This window comes from Sylvia atricapilla, chromosome 13, assembly GCF_009819655.1.
Source record: "Sylvia atricapilla isolate bSylAtr1 chromosome 13, bSylAtr1.pri, whole genome shotgun sequence".
Lineage (NCBI taxonomy): Eukaryota > Metazoa > Chordata > Aves > Passeriformes > Sylviidae > Sylvia > Sylvia atricapilla.
In genome coordinates, this window is record NC_089152.1 from 1,359,221 (window position 1) to 1,371,778 (window position 12,558).

At 45.8% G+C, this 12,558-nt stretch overlaps 1 protein-coding gene across 1 annotated transcript in view; it reads right to left on the minus strand.

Annotated features, from left to right (window-relative positions):
• Positions 1-12,558, minus strand: part of MAP2K5 (mitogen-activated protein kinase kinase 5) — a 131,950-nt gene that overhangs the window by 23,971 nt on the left and 95,421 nt on the right. The gene's annotated exons all lie outside the window — the stretch shown is intronic.

Sequence of the window (12,558 nt, forward strand, 5' to 3'; positions counted from 1 at the left end):
AGGGAAAGTGTAAATGAGAAATTAATGATTATTTAAGTAACACACAAATGGTCTTGTAATTAACAAAGAGCTGTGAAATTATTCTTGTGTTGACCTTTGTTTCTTTCACTGCATTCGCTATTTATTTACACTCATGTTTATTTACACTTATTCATTTTCCAGGCTGTCCTCATATGCTGCCTGCTCACGATTTAAAAGGCAAAAAGAATTTTTAAAAGCCAAAAAAAAAAAAAAAAACCACCAAACCCAACATAAAAAGCCCCATCCAAACGGGATTTACCAGGCTAGCCAATGGTAAAAAACAACCAGCCAGTATTTATGGAAGAAAGAAAAAAATAAAAAAATAAAAAAAGGAAAAAGCACAGGAGAGAAAAAAAAAAAAAAAGGGGGAAAAGATTAGGAAGAGGGAACAAACAACATCACCATTTGCAAAGAAGGGCTTTACGAATTTAGGAGTTTTTCCAGGAATGACGGAGAGCTCCACTGTGTTTATAGTGTAACAGCTCAGGATGTAATGAAATTACACTGCAGAGTACTTTAACAGTGTCATCTCATTAGACCTACAGTTGGAACAAGAGAGCCACATAAAACACGCAGCTGCAAATGACTCCATTCTCATCTATTCTCATTTGCTATTAAAAATACCTTTCGGCGTCTCTTTTTTTTCCCTCCCTGCCATCCCTCCACAAAGTACCCTGCAAAGTATGATACATGCACCTATTTAAATTAACAAAGGAATGACTTATTTTAATCTCACTGTGCTTTGGAGTGCTTTGGCCATTTGGATGAGCAATATATCATTACATACAACCTTCCAGCGCTGCAGGCAAGAAACTCGGGAGCGTGCAGCATTTGGTGGGAGCCAAACAATTTCTCTAGCACACAACTGTGTCAAATGCATGCATGTATTCATTATGGGGGAACGGGGAAAATAGCTTTGATGTAGTGGAAAAAAGAAGATGATAAAAGCACCTCTGCAATGTGTGTGCGTGTGCCATTATCAATGGTGGCAGATAGACACGACGGCAAGAGCCTCCTGCGTGATTAGTAAATATACATATAATTGCTGTGGCCAATTATCAGAAAAATGAGATCGGTAATTACAAGAGAGAGAATTAACTAGAACTCTTATTAAGGCTTTGTTTCCAATCCCAACAATTGGGAACCGCTGGAAAATACAATTAAATCAGAAGTAGCTGAGGAGTAAAAGGAGAAGCCAAAATTGCTCGACGATTTTCAAAGACTTCTATTAAATCCGAGGAGTGCTTGATAGAACGTGGCCAAATTCTCTTTGAACTTGGGCTGGGTGAGGGAGAGCTTATTGTTTCCAAACTTAGAGATGACAACAATCCAGGGGAAGCTTTCTGCTGCAGAGTGGAGGCAACACAAGGAAATCAGCAGCAACAATTCAACTTTCTCCACTTCAAAGAACTGCCCATGAAAATTATCTGTATTAACAGAGAAAACGCAGAGGGAATTGCCAGCCTTGCTCAGACACAGCAGGATTTGCCTCTCCCCATCCTTTTCTCCTGCCCAGCAGAGCCTCCCTGGGCTTCTCCCTGAAGCCACTGGGGTGGACCCAAAAGGGACAGGCAGGAAATCAGCCAGAGAATCCATGGGATGGACCCAAAAAAGGAAAGGCAAGAAAAGCCCCAGGCACAGAATCCATGGGATGGACCCACAAAGGACAAGTAGGAAATGCTCTGAGCACAGAATCCATGGGATGGACCCAAAAAAGGACAGGCAGAAAATCAGCCAGAGAATCCATGGGATGGACCCAAAAAAGGACAGGCAGGAAATGCTCTGAGCACAGAATCCATGGGATGGACCCAAAAAGGACACATAGGAAATGCCCCCAAGCACAGAGTCCATGGGATGGACCCAAAAGGGACAGGTAGGAAAAGCCCCAGGCACAGAATCCATGGGATGGACCCAAAAGGGGACAGGCAGGAAATGCCCCAGGCACAGAATCCACAGGGATGGACCCAAAGGGACAGGCAGAAAATCAGCCAGAGAATCCATGGGATGGACCCAAAAAAGGACAGGCAGAAAATGCTCTGAGCACAGAATCCATGGGATGGACCCAAAAGGGAGAGGCAGGAAATGCTCTGAGCACAGAATCCATGGGCTGGACCCACAAGGGACAGGCAGGAGACCCCAGAATCCACGGGACACCATTCCCTGGGGGACTGGCTGTGCCCAGCAATCCAGCCCTGCGGTTTATCTGAACTCAAATGCCAAGTGAGGAGCTTTTCCCAAGCCAACCATCCCTGGCAGGGGCTGCAGCTCCGCTCAGGACGGGCAGGCAGCACTTCACACTCATTTGGGAGGTGATAATTTCTGCATTCACAAGAGCTGACGGACCCATAATGGAGAGAAAGCTCATTAGGAGAGGGGAGGAGAAGCTGATGAGCTGCTCCGGCGCCACTCTGGTTATTCCAAACCCTCTGGGCTCATCCAGGCCAGGGGAGAAGTTGTTCCAACAGCAGCATAAAACCCTGGATTGTGCAGCTCCTGTCCTGCAGGGCACAAGGGGCTCCTGCCGAAGAAAATTTCACCTGGAGAGAAGTAAATGTTAAATCCTGGTTTTTTTTCCCCATTTTTTGGGGCCTATTTTTCTGTTCAATTCAGATATTTGACCTGCTGGCCACAGCCACGCCTGGTTTGCTCTGAGGAGCTGGGGAAGGGATTTTTTGGGGTAGGAAGGTGGAGATGAACACACACAGGATCTCGGGATGGAAAGGAGATGGAGCCATCCCGAGGCTTTCAGTGCACACAGAATGATCAGGTATTTGCCTGGAAAATGGCAAAGCCTTTTGGAGGCTCAAGGAAATCCAGGCTGGACCTTGAGGACACCTTGCAGCTCAAGCCCAGGATGTGCAGGCAGAACTCATTTTGTACCCTGAGGTTTCCCCAGCTGGTGTCTGACACCCCAAGAGATGGGAATAAAGGGAAATAATCACACCACGGAGGGAAAGAAAGTAGAAATCCAAGATTTGAAAGGAGTGAGGAACTGATCTGTTCCATTCTGACTGGGGAAAGGTTCTTTCCTTTTCATAAACTGCCAGTGTCATAAAGACCTCCACACTGGGGATGGTGCCAAAATGGCAGGGAAGACACCAGGGGGTTCTGAGGATCCATGGAAGGTTATTCCCAGGACTGGCTGCTTCCCTGAGATCCAGGCAACATTCCCACAGCTGGGATCTGCTGCAGGAGAAGATCCAAGAAATATTCCCACAACTGGGATCTGCTGCAGGAGATCCAAACACCATTCCCACAATTGGGATCTGCTGCAGGAGAAGACCCAAGAAATATTCCCACAACTGGGATCTGCTGCAAGTGATCCAAGCCACATTCCCACAAATGGGACTTCCTACAGGAGAAGATCCAAACCACATTCCCAGGACTGGGATCTGCTGCAGGAGATCCAAGCACCCTTTCCACATTGGGATCTGCTGCAGGAGATCCAAACAACATTCCCACAACTGGATTCTGCTGCAGGAGAAGATCCAAGCACCCTTTCCACAGCTGGGATCTGCTGCAGAAGATCCAAGCCACATTCCCACAAATGGGACCTCCTGCAGGAGAATACCCAAACCACATTCCCAGGACTGGGATCTGCTGCAGGAGAAGACCCAAGAAATATTCCCACAGCTGGGATCTGCTGCAGGAGATCCAAACCACATTCCCAGGACTGGGATCTGCAGGAGAAGGCCCAAACAACATTCCCAAGACTGGGATCTGCTGCAGGAGAAGATCCAAACCACATTCCCAGTACTGGGATCTGCTGCAGGAGAATACCCAAACCACATTCCCAGGACTGGGATCTGCTGCAGGAGAAGATCCAAACCACATTCCCAGGACTGGGATCTGCTGGAGAGGACCCAAACCACATTCCCAGGACTGGGATCTGCTGCAGGAGAAGCCAAGAGCAGCCCCTGCTTTCCCCAGACCCACCGCTCACCCCGAGCGAGGGAAGGGCAAGAGGAAGGAAAGTTTGAGTGATGCCTTTGCCTTGTGAATAATGAACAGTTCAAGGAGGTCAACCCATTACAACTGAAACCGTTTAATTATTAATTATGCACAATCTATGGGCAAAAGGACAAGTTCAGAATGTTTAATGCGTGGTAACTCCGACTGGACCCTCTCTTGGCATTTTGTTATTAGCACTTGTCAGCAAGGTGCTCAGGCAGAAAGACAAAAGCACAGCAGCAGAAAACCCGAGCTGGAGGAGGAGGGAGGGCTTTAAACTTCAAACACTGCTCCTAATATTTAATTTATAGAGTGCCAGGGCTCTGCTATAAACCTTATTGACTTCCCCGGAGTCAGGGGAAGCCACATTATCTAAATGAAGACCTGAGAATGAGCACACTGAGCAATCCCTCCCAAATCCCTCTCTTTTGAAGGCAGCAATAACATTAGGATCTGGATCTTCCTTTTTGTTTTTTTTTCCCCTCATAGGTCTGAACAAAGAAAGAACCACCGAAGAGCCAGAAGCCAATCCTTTGGAACCACTGCAATGTGAGCTGGAATTACAGATCCCAGCGTTATCCTCACTTACTCCTCCAAGTGATTATTTGGGACTTGTCCTCCTGCTCTGTTTGCTCTCCCTCAGCAGAGCAGCGGCAGAGATGCTACAGTGGCTCAGGAAATAAATCATCTCCAGCAAATCCACAAAAAAACCCCCACGGATAAAGGCACCCTCCTCCTTCTCCTGTCCAGTTTGCAGGTTTACATGGATAACCTCAAGAAGAAAATTCAACAGATACAGTTTGGAGCTGCTTTTTTTTTTCTTTTTTTTTTTTTTTTTGAAACCTTCTCATGTCAATGAAGTTTGGGAGTCATTCCTGAGTGGCAATCAACACCAAAACCCCTCAGGATTTCCACACCTTCAGGGCTCTTACCCCACACACCATTTCTTGAGAGTGAAAGGTTTTCTCAAGATGTATTAAAATGTCTGAGATTTACCAGATCCATCTGAAGGAGAAATCCCACAACCTCCCTAATGGAAAACCAGGGAGCAGAGTTTTCCTTAAGCATCCACGACTGGCATCTGCTGCAGGAGATGATTTCTCCTTCTGATTTCTCCTGATTTCTCTCCCTGATTTCTCTCCCTGATTTCTCCTTCTGATTTCTCCTGATTTCTCTCCCTGATTTCTCTCCCTGATTTCTCTCCCTGATTTCTCCTGATTTCTCTCCCTGATTTCTCTCCCTGATTTCTCCTGATTTCTCTCCCTGATTTCTCTCCCTGATTTCTCTCCCTGATTTCTCCTGATTTCTCTCCCTGATTTCTCCTGATTTCTGTCCCTGATTTCTCTCCCTGGTTTCTCCACACCAACCGTGCACACCGAGTGAAAAAACCAGTTTGAGTGATGCCATCAGGGTGGTGATGGAAAACTTGGGGATCAAATCCATGTCCCCTGGGGCCAGCCCCATGGATGTCTGGATGGACAATTGTCACCAGCACGTCCTCCAAGCACCTGGTGGCACCAGAGGCTGCAATTCCCAGCGGATTCCCCCAAAACCAACGCGGTTTTGTTCCTGCTGCTGTGGGAAGGGTTAAATTTTCCCGTTCTTTCCCCTCAGCTGTGTTTGTGCAGAAGGAGCTGCCATGGTCCTGTGGCTCCAGGGCCACAGGAGGGAAGTTTCCAGAAGCCAGCAAACCAAAGCTCAGCTCCTCTCTGCTCCGGGCTCCCCTGGCTCTCCCTGCCTGTGGAATGAGCTGCTCCTCTGGGCACAAACTCCTGCTCTGACTCCTCCACGGATGCTGAAACGGCAGCATTTCATAAATAATCCTGTGCTTTGCAAAGCACTCATCACTTCAGTCCTCAGAAACCTCTAGGATTAAAGAATTTTTATGCTTCTCCCCGTACCAAAGCTTTCGAAAATTATATTTACTTTGCTGGAGTAGTTGCATTTTGCTTTGCGGCCAAATAGTGATTTTTTTTAATTTTTTTTTTTTTTTAAGTAAGTTTTAGATGCACCAGAAACGCTGCCAGGTGGAATTACAGGTAATAAATGCACTGTAGTTCCCAGAAAATTCCAATTTGGAGGGAACCATAAGGATCACCAAGTCCAACTCTTGAGTGAATTGTCTTTGGCTACAACGAGAGCAGTGAATGACAATTTGTACAAACTCACGTTTACTCCTGCAAGGACAATTTCTTCCACAAAAAAATAATATATCTATGCACATATAAATAAAATCCATCTCCCAGTTTAGATTTACTCCTTCCAGACAACTTCCTTCCACAACAACAACAAAAAAAACCACCTCTCTCGCCATAAAAAACGAAATCAAAGATTCACTCTTACAACTTTCTTTCCACAGCATTCCTAAAACAATAGATCTATATAAAACAACAACAGAAAGGAGAGGAGAAAAAAAAAAAAAAAAAAAAAAGAATAAATCTATTTCTGCCTTTGCAGCCAATCTACTTCAAAAGGCCTGCAGAAGCCTAATGCAGGACATTTCTCACAGGTAACAAGTTGGCAGCAGCCAGCGGTGGCTGGAGGTGGCCCCAGACATGAAAGAATCCCTGGATTGTTCCAGCCTGGGCAGGAAGGTGAAGGATGATTACATCTCTGCACCTCTTGCTCTTTGCTCAGAAGAGCAGGTGCCAAAAGTGACAAATTACCCGTGGGGGCACCTCGGGGTGGGGTTGGAGGGGCCAAAGAAAACTCGTTTATTGGCAGAGCTGGACGGAGCCCAGGGTGAAAGGGCCAATGTTTGATCCCCAAAAAACAGCCTCAAAACCTCCAACCTCCTGGGGACCAGCTCCTCTTCCAGCTCTTTTCTCCTCCAGCTCCTGGGAATGTCTGACACTTCCCCCTGTGTGGGTGCTCCTGGGCGAGAAACCCAGTGGATATTTGGATTATTTGGTTGTAGCTACTGGGGGATGTTTTTCAGAGCCCACAAAAAAAGGAGGAAAGGAAGGATTTAGTGCAGGAATAATCCGGAGTGTGGCACATGGCACTTCCTCCCCTCGCCCCTTGGATTGGGATTTTAGGATCTTTATGATTTTTGATTTTTGCCTGAGGATTTTAGCTTGTGTATCTTTCATGTATCTGTAATCCTGCAGTTCTTCAGTGTTAGTTCTTTAACATAAAGTGTTAGTGTTTAGTTCTTTAACATAAACTCCAAATGTGAGCTGCTGCTTGCCCATTTTGGGCAGACACAACAATTCCTCTCCAGCCCTGGGGATCAAGGGACCCCTCACTGCCTCAGACCCCCAGAGATGGAAACTAAAGTGAGTTGGGGGTAAACTTGGGGTAAATGACTTCATTACCTGAAGCTCTAATTGGGAGATGAACCCTCAACGTGCAAATGGACCCAACTTAGAAAAATATAAAAATCTGTGGTCTATTTTTTTTGGGGGTGTGGGAATACCTGAAACGCACCTGAAGGCCCTTCAATAAATACAACTGCTTTTAATTCCCTCAATTTTGTCTGCCTGGTGTTTTTAGGTAGCTCCTAAAGAAAGGCATCAGCCAGGCTTCTGTGCCTCTGCAAAAACAGGTTAATCCTTCCACCAGAAGTGTAATTGCTTTTTTTTTTCTCTCTCCAACAAGGCCAGAATTCCTCCCTCTCCTGTCGCTCATCAGGCAGCAGAGCACGGCAGGTTTGGGCACACAAACACACACACAGCCACTCTGGCAAAAAAAAACCATTTTTTTTGCCCATTTGTTGTTCCCTTTCCTCCTCTGCAGCCTCCCGATGCATTTTTATTGCTTTTTCATAAAACACCGCTGCAAATAATCAAGCATGACCATTGACATCCACAAGATTGAGTTTTTAGGAACCATTAAATGAGCTTGTTTCTCCTGGGAAGGTTCTTGCTCAGGTTGGTCTAAAGGTAATTATTCAGCAATTCCTACCTGTGGTTTTACCTTGTTCCTGTTGGAGTCTCTGAATCTCATACACTGGTAAGGTCACAGTTTCTGTCTCCATCAAACTGTTCCTTAAACCAGTTTATCCACTCAAGAAATTATTGTAGGTTTGGGGTAAACACACAGACACGTGTATAAACCCATGGAAATCTTCAAGACTCCCGAAATTTCCAGGTTTCCTACATTCAAATCAACACCTGAGAATCTAAGGAGAAATTCCTAAAGGAAAAGAAATTAAATCTTGTTTCATTCTTAGCCTTTTCGAGTTGTTTTTTTTTTTTAACCTGAATTTAGAGCCAAGGCAAAATGGATTCATTCACAAAGTGAAGGAATTCAGGAACCTTCCTCATGTTATTTGTATCAAGCTGAACATCCTGGGAATTGTTAAGGCTATTCCAATAAGTAGAGAGATATATTTAACCACATTAAAAAAAAATTATATATATATATATATATATATATAATAGGAACAACTAGTGGATTAAGCGCAAGTTAATTTTTTTCCACGGGGAAAAAACTTGCAAACACATTGACACTGAAATGCTTCACCAGCTCAGCGTTAACACCCCACCAGCTCTTAAATGTTTCTGGAGTAAGGATTTAAAAAGAGACCAAAAAAAAAAAAAAAAAAAAAAGAGGTCTTTGATTTGTGGAGTTTGCAAAGTCCTTGAGCTAGATTAAACTGCAGTCTTGTGAGACTGAGTATCTCTGTGGGGGCACTTCACAGAAACGCTCAGGAAACTCATGGCAAGCTTCTCTCTGCTTACTCATGAAGCTATCAGGGTAAGGATTCATGAGGAGAACTAATTAATTTTTCTTCTCAATTTCTGCCTGGCTTGTTAAGCCACACAGGTTTTTTTGCAATGCTGCCTCCTGTTTGTGCAAAACCAGGAGTTGCTCCTGGAAGTCTCCCCTCCCCGAGCCTCGGACGGAATTGGAATAACACAATCATTTCCAACTGATGGGCAAAAATCGAGTTCTTTTCCTCCTTAATCCAACACAATTAAAAACAAATAAACCAAAAGCAACGCTTAAATCACGATTACAGCGAGACAAACCACGGCACCTCTGACACCAAAATGAATTTCTCTCAGGTGAGGGAGAAAAAAAGGCTGGAACCAAAACGAATTTCTCTCAGGTGAGGAAGAAGAAAAGGCTGAAACCAAAATGAATTTCTCTCAGGTGAGGAAGAAGAAAAGGCTGAAACCAAAATGAATTTCTCTCAGGTAAGGGAGAAAAAAAGGCTGGAACCAAAATGAATTTCTCTCAGGTGAGGAAGAGGAAAAGGCTGGAAAGCAAAGCTGATGTTTAACTCCAGAGCTGGTGCCCAAAGTGCTCCAGGGGTTGGCAGGAATTGCTTTTCCTAGAAGGGACACTTTTCCTAGAAGGGACACTCCAACTACAGGAAGGTTAAACAAAACAGCCCTGGAGAGCTGAAGGAATATTTAAAGGACTCTACAGGATGTTTTCCAGCTTTCTGCCTTTTTTCACCTCCTCCAGACGCAGAGCACACACCTCTGATGGGAGCCACAGGATGGGAAGCTGAAATGTTGAAAAACACAAAGTTCCCAGGTTTGAGCTTTTTGGGGATCTTTGGACCCAGCTGCAACCAGCCAGGGAATGCTGAGCTGAGCAGAGATCAGGACAGAAAAAAAAAAAAAAAAAGGCATTTTTAGAAGGTTTCAGGAATTCTGCAGCTGGAAGACAGTTGAGGAAGCAACTAAATGGTTGGATTTGATGATTTTTGAGGTGTTTTCCAACCTAAATGATTCTAACCAGTGATTTCCTACTAAAAGATTTTGACAGCAAGAGAACAGGGAAATAAGCACCTACAGTTTGGAAGAGCCTTGAAAAGAATGTCACTTCTCAACCCACTTCAAGGGATGCAAAAAAAAAATGTTATGAACAGAGCTCTGATTTTCCTGCAAAACCCAAATCCCAGATTTTTCTGCAGAGGTGCAGAACCCAGTAACCAAACTGGAGATGTGGTGCTGCCCCACTGACCTTTCACATGGAGAATTTTTAATGCACCGAAAGGAAAATGCAGAATTATAATCAGTGCTACAGCTCTTGGGATTTGGAGGTGGAATTTGATTTCCTGAGTGATGCTTGCAGGTATCAGCCAGGGGAACACTGAAGTGGCCCAAGTGGCTTGGCTGGGATATTGCTGGAGATCTGGAGGCTGAGCAAGGAACGGGCAGAATTTCCTCTGTCAGCTCAAGAGAAAACATCACGGGAAACTGTGAGACCACGAGCAGTGAGAATGTTAAAAACCTGTGGATTCCACCTGCAATATTTAGGTTTCAGAGTGAACACCTGCATCTCTCCAGTCACACAAACATGGAATTGTCAAAGCTGGAAAAGACCTTTGAGAGAGTTGAGTCCAGCTGCCAACCCAGCACCTCCAGCCCCACCACTGAACCTCGTCCCCAGGTGCCACATCCACACTCCTTTGAACATTCCCAGGGATGGTGACTCCACCACTGCCTTGGGCAGCCTGTCCCAATGCTTCACAACCTTCTCCACAAAGAAAATTTTCCCCAGTATCCAATCCAAACCTCCCCTGGCCCAGCCTGAGGCCGTTCCCTCTCCTCCTGTGGCTGTTCCCTGGGAGCAGAGCCCAAAGGCTGTCCCCTCCTGGCAGGGAGCTGTGCAGAGCCAGAAATTCCCCCTGAGCCTCCTTTTCCCCAAGCTGAGCTCCCTCAGCTGCTCCTGGGGCTCTGGCTTTTGCATTTCTGATTCCTATTTCTGCTTTTTTGATACATCTGGAACAGATTCCGACGGCAGAAACCTCCAGGAATCGTTTGAAACCTCCCCTGTGGCTTTGGAAGCACAATTCCCATTCCATGGCAAACTCTCTGGCTGCACCACCACGAAAACCAGGACACCACATCCAGGACACCTTCCAAGCCAGGCTCCTGCTTCCAGCCCCTCTCCATCCCTGGTGTGGAAAGGCAGCCACATGTGTCCTTCCCAACGGGAATAATCTGCATTTCCTGCAGTTGGAGACAAACTCAGCCCACTGCTGGAACACCCAACTGCTCTGAGCTCCCAGGTAACAGCAGCCTGCCTTCACTGCTGGCTGTGGCAGGAGGAATTCCATTACAAACCAGTCTATCCCCTTTTCTGGGCCAGGAGCAGGGCTCTTGCCACGCTGGGAGATGCTGCTCCAACAGGAATCGTTGCTGAAACGAGCGTGGCAGATCTGGAGCTGGATCAGAGCTCGCTCTGAAGTCACCACATGGTAAAAAAATGAAAGGTTCTGGCAGGCAACTTTATCCCATCCACACACACACACACAGTGCTCCTCATTGCTAATTCTGCCATCAAAAAATAATCCTGGCCCTGATGCCATTAGCAGCCCCGTAAGATCATTTCTCAACACAACCCATCAGACACCGTTTGCTGTGATTTCACAGGAATCACCGTGCCTGGCTTTTCTTTTTGTTGTTGTTGTTCAATTATCCTGCTTCTCAAATCACTCATCCATCCCTTTTTGAGTCCACTGAAGTCCTAGAAAAGGAACAAACACGCTTTGCAAACTGCCAAAGTGACCCACTGTGGTTCGTGTATTTCACTAAGAGTTTAAAACCAGCTTCAAAAATGCCACTACTGCAGAAAATCTAAAAATTCCCGTTTTTAGACAGTTTTTATTTCACAGTGTCCACTATCCCAGGTTGTTCCAAGCTCCATCCAACCTGGCCTTGGACACTTCCAGGGATGGGGCAGCCACAGCCTCTCTGGGCAGTTGAATTAATTAATTAATCCTATTAATTAATAATAACTTGGATTCCTGTTTTGGTGGAAGTTCTACCAACTCCCATCACTACCAACCACCAGAAAGAATCAAGGTCTCCGTTTCCTCACTTTAAAACACTTCCAGCTTCTCCTGGACCAGGCTCTGAAGCTTTAGCTGGCTCCAGAGGAAAGAGTGAGGGAATTTTCAGACCTCCTTAGAGCCAAGGGGAAAAGCTGACCCAGACTAATCAGTCTCACAAAACCAGGATTTCTAATTCTGAATATTCCCATTCTGACACCGAGTGTGCTCAAAAAGAAGCGAGTGGAGCTGGAAGAACTTTGAGCTGAGCTTTAGCAGCCCACACTGACCACCACCCCAGGAGAACTAAGGCTTCCCTTGCTGTGGAACATCAAACAAATCTCCAAAACACCAAAATGTTGGGCACTCAGACATTGACAGCCTGCACAAAGGGCCCTGGCTGAAGTTTTTGTGCTAAGACTGAAGTTTTATCGCAAAGTCTTCATTTTAAGACTGCAGCAGTTCTGATCCTGAGTGGATCTGAAAGCTGCCAGAAGGTCACAGAATCGTTCAGGCTGGATGGAAAAGAGCTCTGAGATCAGCAAGTGATCTCAAAAAGGGATCTCACCCACCCCAAAATGAGCTCCTCAGGGCTGAGCTCTAGAGCAGCAGCACCCACGGAAAAGTGATTGGTGTGGCAGCAAACCCCAGGTTGGAACAGGATTGTTTGTAGCTGACCTCCCTGAGGATGGAGAGGGCCTTCTGGTGGTGGGGATGACACCACAGGTGCTTTGGAACGTCCACACCTCAACCAAGGATGTGTGTAAGGGGAGTAACAATGGATGGAAGAGATTCAAGAAGCAGAATTCCCTGAAAATCACCCGAAGAACCAGATCTCCACCAAGAGCCAG